Here is a 10344-nt window from a genome sequence, read left to right as displayed (position 1 = left end):
CCCCCCCCCCCCCCCCCCGCTCTATACAGTTAAACTTGCAACCAGTTTCCTGTCCCACCCAGCCAAATTTTACTATACGTCATGCATAATATGTCATGTATAAACTAGAATTAATTGTTCAGGAATGGTGGTGTTTCATCTTTGAATCTATGTTATTTTCTGCACTTGCCATCCAGTTTGAAAGCTTTCCACGGCACACAGGTGTTGACCTGTAAAGCACTGTTTCAACTCGGTTTATATTGGATCCATGGTTGTTGATGTGGAGGCGGCGGGAAACCTGCGTGGCGCGTAGCACGTGTCCGCGATCAGCATTAACGTAATAATATAGCCAGATTGCCGCTAGCGGTTCACCTGTCCAGATGATCTGTTCCGTCTGTTGCAGAAAGTCGTACGGTTCAAGTTCTTGCCGCTCGATGTACATCAGCTCTATTTCGTGAGACACTAAATACAGATGTGTATGCCCAAGTGCACGTCCACAATACTTCGTTCGACGGAGCGATACTAGTAATTTCACGTCTCTAGAGTCTTGTTTGTTGCAATCGTTTGCTCTGGAAACTTCAAGTGTTTAATATATGTGTATGAATATTTCACCGACCAATTCTCCCGTCACAATCTGGGCTACGATGTTGAGTATCTATGACTGGTAAAAGTCTTTTGTATGAAGCAGCACACGCAGATAAAATATCATGAGGAGGCACCCAAAATAGTGGACAAGATTAACCCATAAGTGAAGCCGGTTCCATGTACTGCCTGTGTAGTCTTATATGTCACTTGTGTGGACACAACTGCAAATGAAATCATATTATTACATTTGATTTCTTCCAGACAGTTTGATTACCTAATGAAGCAAGTTTGGTGACACCAAGGAAGTGATGATGTCCTACTGCAGGACATTGTGTTGTATGTCGAATGCCGTGTATGTCCCTGTGTAGGGGATTCAAACGTCTTTATCGATTCCATGTCCCATTGAACACATATTGACTGACACCATAGAGGTTTGGAACTTGGCTGTCCGCTAATACGATTTCTGTACATCCGGCTGTCAAAGACAAAACGAATTATGTAAAGAATACTCTGTACAAGTAATATTTTAGGTTGCTCGAATACAACAGCTTGAATAAATATATTCAGAGGAACAGGACTGTAAATGGTACCCAGCCTCGCCATAACAGAAGCTGCTACAGTAACTCCATCACCCGGAGGGAGAAAGCAGTGATATGAATTATAATATGTAACCAAACTGAAAATTTCTTGAAAGCAATACGCCGATGGTAATCTTTGATTAATAACTGAATATCATTTAAATCCCCGGGAACATTATATAATGCTTTCTGTTGGTCAGTGATCCAGGAAAATGCAACTGTTAGTTTGAAGAGTAGCTGCTGCAGATAATGACCTTAATTGGACAGATACTTTCTTTTGAAAATAATATAGGCCCAGCATTTCATCTTGAACAGGAGCAAACTGCCACACGGGCAGTTAAAACATTGGAGCGCATTTTGTTTTTACACATCCGCTCCGATGTTGAAGTAACTAGCTTGAACTTGAAGTTTTGAAAAAGTAAATGTTAACAGACACGTCTTTGTCTTTGTAACGCTGTCATGATCGTTTCTTGTGAATCATGTCACAGATGCCACTTCTTGAGCTTCTAGTACCTGTGTATTTTTTCTCTTTTGACATGTCAGAGACCGATTTGGCTTGGTTGCGTACGATAACTCTGTATGAATTAAGACATTTATGCACGGAGACAGCAATAGGAATATTTGCAAGATGATAGGCTTTAAGTAAATTGCACATTCTATCAGTGAGAACCTGACCGGTGAGTGGAATAAGAGTCATCTTCAGAATAGGAAAAAATATCTTTTCTTCTTGCTACACGTCATTAATGTTACTTAGGTCATCTGAAGTAAACAACTTAACATGTTCAGTTTTGAGGTCGTCACAACGAGTTGCATATAAGGGCCAGTTGGCCTTAATTTGATCTTGATGATGGAGGAACATCAGACGGGTTCTCAGTTTCTGTATTGAAGCGAAATTGACGAATCACGAACTGAATATCTTCCTCTGCCAGGATGTGAATATGTATACACATGAGCATTAATTAAGCACCACCAATAATAATTGTCAAAAAAAAAAAAAAATAACAAAAAGGTATCAAAACAGAAGTCGACCAGTTATATCTAAATACACATGCGGTTAGCATGAAATTCATGTGCTGACTCAAACGCATGCTTTTCAAGCTTAAGTTCTGTCATGGTACAAGCGAGTGAGGGGTATAAAAAGGTGAAATGAAGTATTCTCATTTCTTTCTTATCGACGCATCAATACATGAACAGTTCTGAAATTGGACCTTTTTGGACATGCCGAGGCGTAGGCTTTCTGAAAATACCAGATGGCTGATTATTGGTATGGATGAAGCTGGTTTGTCCTGTTGTAACATTGGGTCCAGATTGAATATCAGTCACACTGTCATTAGTCGCCTTTTTAAGGAAACATGTGGCCACTGGTTACGTCAAGGATCATCCACGATCAGGAAGGCCCACAAAGACCACTCCTCGTGATGACTGTGCCCTAGTTCGCCTAGTGGCCCATGACCAATGCCTAAGATCTCCGGGAACAATGGAGAATGGGTGTTCGTCTTTCAACCAGTACCATCCGAAGGAGGCTCACGTCCGCTGGACTCCGTGCAAGTCGTGCAAATAGACGTTCCTTGCTCACTGATAGACACAAGGCTCATAGTTCGGCGTGGTGTAATCAACGGCAAAACCACAATCTGAGGACATGGCAGGGAGTAGTATAGGGAATGACAGTTCTAAAACACTTTCAAGAAAAGTCTCTACAAAGCCTTATTTAGTAAATAAGGCTTTGGTTGGGACCTTAGTTCTTGCTACTATTACCCCTACTACAAAAAGGTTGGGTGCCTATGTCACGTTTATATCGATGAAACAGTTTAACGTGAACCGCCTATGATCTCTTTGGTGTTCGTAATAAAGGCTTGCTGGGCTTTTTGTATCCCCTGTTCTATGTACTTTTTTTCTCGTCCTCGCTGATAGCAGACTTACGAGACTTGGATCGAATATCTTGTTTCATTCCGTTATATTTTTTGAGTTCAGAGAGGATTGAACGAAACTCCTCTTCTGAGATCTTACTATCAGAGAGTGCCGTGGAAATACGCTCACTCACTGTGTTCAGCTTTGCTTCGGCCAGAACCCTGATCTCGTCGTGTTTCAATGCCTTACGATGCAGTCTGCCTGATACCAACTTAAGCGCCAACCCTAACACCCCCGCTATCCCAGCTGTTATTTCAAAACCTAGCACTATAGGTGCAGCCACGATGGTGGTTAACAACCCAACACCTGCAGCCCCTAGTCCCATGCTGGTTGCCATAAGGGTAGTGTCAGCCCCGTCCACGATATTGAAAGCTCTATTGTACTTCTTACATAGTGCTTTCCGCGTGTCACGGTCATGTTCTAGTTGACGTTTCACATCACATAACTGCCTCAAGCGGAACCCATCTACGGTTTCCAACGTCTTCGCTACTTCCTCTACGACTGGGTACAGGCCCATCCTATAATATATATTTTGAAAGAGATTTTAATTGGGTTTCAGTTAATATTCTATTAATGAATTTGAAGTCTACAAGTTCTAGACTATTAGTCAGGGTAATAGGTGAGAGGCTAATAGACTTTCCTGTTGTAACAAAAACCCCCCTTAGGCTTATTAAGCGGTTTATAGGACCCGTGGTATCCTGTTGTATAACAATATGACAATATTGGTATATGTGTTGTTGGTCATACCAGTGTATTGACACCCCGGGTAAAATTTGGTGTACTCTTGAGATGTTTTCATTTTCTACAGGCGAAAAGAAGACTTCTATGATGAGTGTGAAAGGGGGGAATATATCAAGATTTTTGATATAAGGACTATTGCTAAATGTTAATTTATTTTTTCCTATAGACCTTAACCTACTTTTTTCGGTATCAGTAGATATCATGGGTATTAATTCCCTCTCCGGAATGAAATCCCCGGCCCAGATACCGTTGTTCCTAATCTTAGTGATATACCACGTATCTACGTCTATTGTGATATAAGGTGAGGTGAGTGGTAAGTTGATCAACCATTTAGGCTCTTTAAAATCTGATAACGACACCCGTCTGTACACGTTGTCTTTGAATTGTAGGATATATAAGGCGTCTTCCTCACCAGGCTGATCGAATCCCTCCGTATCTCCTAGGTCGTTAAGAGTAGTGTTGGGGCGATGACTGGTCATTATTATACTATTACGATATAATTTCCAACTGGTTTTTTGATAATAGTTCAGGGGTGAACTTCATACCCATGAAGTGTATGTTGGCAGGCAGGAAGATATTGGTTAGTGATATATTGTTTTCCACGATCACGTTGACCCCCTGCAGACTGGTGTTGGAGTCGGCACCCACCCGCACGTAAACGTTGCAAACTTGATACTGGTGTCGTTTCCCCCACCCGAGTTTGATCCCCTTCACGATCTCGACATCTAATAATAGTGACCACGCCTTCGAATTCAGACACCAACTGCAACTTCACGTTTTGTATGGTCAGTTTACTTGATAGCATGTGGGCTGCCATAGTGTCGAGTGGGCTGACGACTATGCTACGTCTCTGAGTTGGGACGTAAGCCACGAGCAGGGTTCCATTGTTCACGACTTTGTTTAGGTGGTTGTCTTTGTTATCCGTGAACACGTAGGGAGAGACGAGTCTAATATTGAGAAACCAGTCATCGTTATCGGGTAACAACACCCACTTGTCATCTTCAGTGAAGACGAGCATATATGGTTTGTTTTGGACGACGGTAGTGCTCTCAACATCGTCTAAGTCGAACAGTTTACCCCCGAACGATGGGTATATTATCCAGTTATTATCACCGGTGTTGACAAGGGCGTACTTAGTGTTGACTTTTGCTCTTGTGGTATCTATTATATCACTTAGGGCTCCACCGGAGGGGACTTCAACGCGTTTGTAGATGTTGTTTTTCAGTTGAAAGGCGTATGATGTACCATCTACTCCGGGAGCGTCGAAACCGCGCGTGTCTCCGAGGTCGGAGATCCCGATATTGACGCATTTTTTCACTCCGGGCCCTTGTGCGCTGGTCATTTTACATGAAGCGTTAAGCTGAGGTATCCTATATTTACAGGATTATGATTTATATCTAACACTGATATTGTCAGCTCAGGTATGTTGCCCTGGATTAATCTCTTATACTGCCGTGGTGAAAACGACTCGGTTCTACCGTCGTTGAATTTCTCAGTTTTCACCGGCACTGCTCTCAGTATAGTGGAAGGGTGACCTCCTTGAATGTTGTACGTTGTGCTCACCTGACCGAGATGAATGTACAGCTCTCGGTACGGTACTAGGTCGGGTAACTTCGTGCCTGTGACGGTTGTTGTTGGTTTTATCTCGTCAGGAGACATACCGAGTATCCTCGCTAATGGTTGGCCGAGCCTCAATGAGGTTCTTCCGTTGTTGATTAACACCACTGTGCCGTTTGAGTCGTTCATCTTGAGTTCGGCTCCCAGGGATTTGAAGACCTCGTCGTTTAGAGAGCACACGCTGTAGTAGCCGTCAGTTATCTGGCTGCGAGTTCCACTGACGAACAGCTTATTGTTGCTGATATTGATGTTAGTCCATTGCGGTAGGTAGGTGATATCGCAGAGTGCGACTTCGAGTTGGCCTGACGTGTTATCGATCGCGTGCGTCAGCTGAACGGCCTCACCGCTCATTATTCCTGGAAGTGTTATGTACATGTTAGAGTATATATGCTCATTATATAATAGTTTTAAAATGTATTCCCCTGGTGTGTTTTACCCTAAACTGGACGTAGATTTCTCCCCCATGAAGATCGTGGTTGCTCCTGAGTTGTATTTCAATGCCCAGCTTTTAGATGTGTTCGATAAGTATAAGCTTTCGGTGACTAACATCAAGGCAGTCCACGCTTGGTTCAACAACCCTATGCAGTTCTGGCAGAATCAATTAAACTTTGCCGTGTGGTGCGCTACAACGGGGTGTGGTGTGATATTGACCGACACTCGGCGTGGACCGCTGAGTCAGTCTGTGTTCAAGTTCCACGTGTACTACCAGGTCAGACGTATCCTTAAAGAGATCAGCGCCCCCCTCCCACAGGACAAAGCGTGGGACGCAACAAACAACCCGTACGATAGACGGGTCTACGAACGTATTTGCAATGAATTCGAAATAAACCCGAAGATGGATTGGCGTTTGCCGGGGCCGAACCACGGGTTGGGTATTCCTTATGATGGCGCGCGATCAGTGAAAGAAGTCAGTGATGATTTACTGAAACGAGATATACTACGCCAGGACTTTGCTTTGTCGAGTAATGAATGGAGGGATGATCGTATGAACTTTAAAGGTGGTGTTGCTTTCACAAACCGCAGACGGGTGGAAAATGTTTATGCTGGACAAGTCGAAAGGATTCACTCGTGCTGGGGTAGTCAGGTTGAACGACTCGATTCGAACGTACGTGTGGGCGCTGTTGGGTGCGCAGTCGATGACGCGTTCCAACATCCTCGGTAAGGGAACTGCTTACGACGCTCAGAAACAGTTCGTTTCCAACGTTGAGGATGCTATCAATTCTCCAGTTGATCTCCCGCGGGCCATCGACCGTTACCAAAACGTGTTAGAATACGCCAGATCGAAAGTCAATTACGTGTTCGGCGTGGGGCTGTACATGGCTCCGAGTGATATGCAACTGAGAGTAAAAAAAGTGGTGGGTTATAACAACAAAATAGTCATAGCCACGGCGGGTCAAAAGTTGGGTATCAACCCCGATATTAACACCACCTATATCCCACACATCCCACCACGTGAAACGGGTATAGTGACGTCACCCCCGGAGTCTAAAGTTAATGTGGAGGTACCCCCCACACACCCTAATATGCAGGCTCAGCAGCATATTGATAGTAAAACGGCCCTGGTGGTTGGTGGAGTAGCTTTGGGACTTATTTGGTTAAAGATTTCTTAGCCGCTACGTACACCAGACCCGCCACGGCGACGATGGCTGCCCACAGGTTTTGACTGAGCCACATGGCAGTTTTAGACAGAGCGCTCAACAACCACGAGACGATGCTACCCAGGATGCCGGGAAGGGCTTCGGCGGCTTTACCAGCCAGTTTAGCTAGGCCTTCCCCGAGTTTTTTTATCCAGTCTTTAACACCTCCACCGCCACTTGGGGTTCCGCCGCCGGCAGGCACCACAGTACCCCCTGTCAGTGACACCACCAGGGTTGATATGATGAAACCCAATGCAGTCAGAATGCTGGCGATGGTGATCCCTTGCTCCCGGAACAATATCCGAATCCTGTCTGCTAACGTGGTGTCTCGGTAGAGGACTTGATTGATGGTTTCCCGCACACGGTTGGTCTGGAATCGAAGCTTTTCTTTGTAGCCGGACGCTGTTTCCAACCAGACCTGCCTTTCATCTTCCAAAGTACGTATTCGTTCCTCGATGGTGGCTTTCAGAGACTCGTCCTCAGTTTCACCTAGTTTTTTCTTTTCATAGGCGATTTTGTCGTCTATCTCACTCACTTTGGCCGTGCTTTTCCAGAGATGACCATGAATGGTTTGCATCAACAGGTCCAACCCCTTCAGTTCCCGAAAGGTAGTTTCGAGGCCAGGGAAGGGCTTGTTCTCGTAGTCGACCAACACCTTTTCAATATTATAAGTCATGTTTTGAACCGATGTGGCGTCCCTGATGACTTCCAGATCTTGACGGGCCTTCGGGGGAATCTTAGGCCGCGTGCCACCGTACTCTGTGAAACCTAGTTCATTTTGGACAAAGCTATTATAATATCTACCGGCCAATGTTGATAAAGCAAGCGGTTCTCTCGTTTTTTGATGAAAGAGATCGATCCCCGGGTGATCCTTCAAACGCAGCTTACCCTTGTCGAGGGTAAACTTGTTATAGTCTCGCCCCAACGGCTCTACGTAATTCTTATCTTTTTTTAAATCATCATAAAATTTGTTGACGGCGTCCTTCAAGAGTGTGGTCCTTGGTGAGGTCTCCTGCTCGACAGCCGGCTGTAGGCTGAATGAGGTCTCCTGCTCGGTCTCTGCATCATTCTTAGGATAATCCCACTCATTATTCATAATCTCATCCCCCATATTATCCATAGGTATGCCTTCAGCCATTATTTAGTATTAAAAATATATTTCGTTTATATATAATAATGTACGGCAGAAAATTAGATCCTTTCAGAAGATTAAGAGAGCCATTAGGAGCCAGAGCCGTGCGTCAGTCGGTGACCATCACCAACAATCCCAGCAAGATAGACCAGAATCAAACTCTGCTGGTTAGATTTCCAAACCTTGGTGAGAATGACCTCATTGTACCAGGCACTGTTCGACTGGCGTTCAATATCACGTTGACCTCCGACAACGACAAACGCGCGCTAGTGCGGAACGTGGGTCGAGCTATCATCAAGAAAACGACCGTCAAGATCAGCGGTAACGAGGTGCTGAGCATCGACGACAGCGACGTGTTTCACTGCTACAAGGATCTCTGGAAAAGCGAGGGAGAACGAGTCAATGATGTGTACCAGGGTATCAGCAAATCAACCCGGGTGCGCATAGGGTATGTCTTCACGCCAGACCAGCTAGACAAGCTATCGGACGGTGAAAAGGCCATCGCTCGAGCATACGGGAATCGATTCTGCGTGCCGCTCGACTTCGAGTTGCTTACGGGACACGCGCCGTTTTACCAGGCCGCACTGGGTGATAGGCTCGAATACGAGCTCACGTTTAACGACTATAGCAAAGTAGTGGTTACGTCGAACGGTGATGAGGCCAGTTATGCCATAGACAACATCTCTCTGGAGTTCGACATGGTCACTAGCCCGGAGCTGGCCAGGCAGGTTCGAAGCCAGTACTCTGGGAAGATGGCTATCCTGTACGATCGCGTACTGAGGCATAGATCAATCGTGCGAGATAAGAGCGACACTGTGTGGAATATCAACCTGAATGTGCCGGCGCGATCGATGAAAGGTATCCTGGTCGTCCCCGTGGAGGATTACGAGCCATTCCAGAGGAACAGCGAGAAGTTTTTCAACCCCGAGATTGAAAAGGTGGAAGTGACCATCGAGGGCGTGCCAAACCAGCTGTTCAGTCATGGTATGAGACCACACCAGCAGTGGGATGAGATAAAAAAGCTACCAGTGGGGAATTACATAACAAAGGACCTGGACCTCGGCTCCGTGCAGATCGGTGAATACCTGACCACCAAGTACGCCCTATGGTTGGACATGCGATCCACGGATGATGATAAACTGCACGGTAGCGGGCGCCGTATAGATAATGGCAGCGAAGGGATAACCATCCAGATTACTAAGAAGGCTCAACCCGCTGGTAAGTTGAAATTATATCTGTACGTTATTATGGACGCGCAACTTAATATAGACAATGGGAGATTCGTGCAAGCCATCTACTAGTGGGGGTACCCGGGGGTACCCACAACTACCCACTGACCCACACTGCGCCATAGTGTGCGGGCAGACTGGCTGTGGGAAGACCGTTTTCGTGTTGGATATGTTGGAGGGTTACTACAAGGATGTGTTCGATAACATCGTTATCATGTGCCCTACTCTGAGCATGAATAAAACGTACGCGCGACCTTGGGTGATGACGGACCCGGACGTACACAAAATCGACCCTGGAACACGCCTGCAGGACTGGTTGAAAGCTCTTCACGAGAAATTTAAAGGGGAACCGACGCTGTTTATACTGGACGACTGCAGCGCTAATCGCGAGATAACAAAAAAGACATGAGACATGCTATCGTACCTGGCCTTCTCCGGCCGGCATGCAAATCACAGCATCTGGGTGCTAACGCAGAAGTTCAATTCGGTGTTGAAAGACCTCAGGGAGCAGACGCGATGGGTGGCCTTATTTCACTGCAAGGACAGGGATTCGTTCGAGGAGTGTTTGAGAGAGAACGATGTGATGAGCAAATTAGAACGGGAACGGGTGAAGAAACAGCTCGCTGAAACTAAACACGCTAAGCTCGTGCTCAAGACCGACCAACCAGTAGCATATATAATATGCTAAAGCTAAGCAAAGCTAAGTAAAGCTAAGCTAAAGCTAAGCAAAGCTAAGCATATAGCTATGATATTCGAAGTGTTTGTCGTGTGCAACTTAACCTTCATTTCTCTGTGTTTTGTCTGCATCGGGTATTATATAGTTAAAACTAAATCTTACTTGTTATATTATAAGATGGAGTGTGAGGAATTGCTCGAACAGTTGGTACCTGGGGGTACGGCAGGCCCCACTGATGACAAGCGAGAGAAACTGGTGGCGT

Source organism: Haliotis asinina, chromosome 12 (genome assembly GCF_037392515.1).
Source record: "Haliotis asinina isolate JCU_RB_2024 chromosome 12, JCU_Hal_asi_v2, whole genome shotgun sequence".
NCBI classification, from domain to species: domain Eukaryota; kingdom Metazoa; phylum Mollusca; class Gastropoda; order Lepetellida; family Haliotidae; genus Haliotis; species Haliotis asinina.
The sequence above is the reverse complement of the archived record's forward strand: the minus strand, read 5'-3'. Positions refer to the sequence as shown.